Genomic DNA, 1,626 nt, shown 5'->3' on the forward strand with positions numbered 1-1,626 from the left:
GGGGTGGCTCAGGCACTTCATGAGAAAGGCTACCTAGTTTGGATCTGTGCTGGAGAAGAGAGGAGAGAGATTAACTTGGAAATGGTTTTGCTTGAGGCAGGGCAAGTAGCAAGGTTAATAGTGTCAGAATCTATTCAGGTTTTTTTTTTAATGTTTTTTTTTTTTTGAGAGAAAGAGAGAGAGAGAGAGCGAATAGGGGAGGGGCAGAGAAAGAGAGGGAGACAGAAGATCCAAAGCGGGTTCTGCACTGACAGCAGCGAGCCTGACGAGGGGCTCCAACTCATGAACCATGAGATCATGACCTGAACTGAAGTCAGATGCTTAACCAACTGAGCCACCCAAGCATTCTAGAATCTATTACGTTTTAAGCAAAACAAGGACAAATAGGGAAGGCTTTGGAGGTCTGTATCCCCAGCTCTCCCCAAGAGCTATCCCTAGGCCTTCCCCTGGCCTTGCACAGCCACAGAGACCACCAGTGGTGAGTCAGGACTGGCACGGGAAGCCCCACCCCCTCCCTGCCCCTGAAATGTTTTATTGGGAACCATGCTGCCTTTGTGAAGGATCCTTGCAAACCACCAGGGACAGGAGGACAGTCTCTGAAAGGGATTTGGCAGGTCAGGGTGAGGACAGGATCAAAACCCAGGAGCGATCGTGACCCCCAAACAGCCAGAGTCACAACCAACTCACTGGAGTGAGCAGTTGGGATAGGCTTTCAGATTCAACTGACAGCTGTTTGAGAGGCTCCTACAAGCACTGGAACTTATCTCAACCCTCCTGAGTATCACTGGAGGCAGCCTTCCTCCTTCCTGGATTACAGGCCAGGAAGGAAATCCTAGAGGAGAGATTGGTCCAAGATGGCCCTGGGCAGACACCTGGTACTTGGGGCTCTGATCAGGTCTCAGGTTCCTTCCCTGCCTTGGGCTGCCCCGTTGTACTCACCCACCAGAACAGGAAGGTCCGGGAGAAAGGAAGTAGAGTTAGTAGAGAACCCTGGGCTCCTGTAATGAGTTACTCCCAGCCAGGATGGTGCTGCCAAAGGAGGAGCTACAGGCAGCCATGAGTCAGGACTTTTTGGCCTTGGCTGTCAAAAAAATCCCCTTTTAGAAAGGCTTTTCCTTGTTCTCTGCCTATGGGAGTTAGAGCTAATGAAATAATAATGAACATAAAGAAGTTACTCAGAGAAAATATACCACAGTCTCACATAAATTCCATTCTTTATTAAAATACAGAAATACTTTTACAGCATGAACAGAAAATACTGCATTGTCTTGGAATCTTAAGATTTAGAAATTTTATTGAATCACTCCCAGGCCCACAATACACTGTACTAGAAAAAAAGAATACTGCGTCAAAAATGAAAAAAGCATCCCAAAATATTAAAATCATTAAGGCCAGTAGTGCTTATTTAATGAAACTTCATACCTGACTCTAGTGTACCTACCAGTCATTATTCAAAGGAATATATTAAAAATAGATCTCTAAATAATGAAAGAATTGACTAAAAGGAAAAAGCTTATATACAATAACAAAAAGGCTTTGAAAAACTAAAAGCACATTTTGATATGGTGTCTATATATAATCGTCTCTTTGTTAAAACACTGTACATTGTAAAAACTGAGCACATCA

Source organism: Suricata suricatta, chromosome 7, assembly GCF_006229205.1.
Source record: "Suricata suricatta isolate VVHF042 chromosome 7, meerkat_22Aug2017_6uvM2_HiC, whole genome shotgun sequence".
NCBI classification, from domain to species: domain Eukaryota; kingdom Metazoa; phylum Chordata; class Mammalia; order Carnivora; family Herpestidae; genus Suricata; species Suricata suricatta.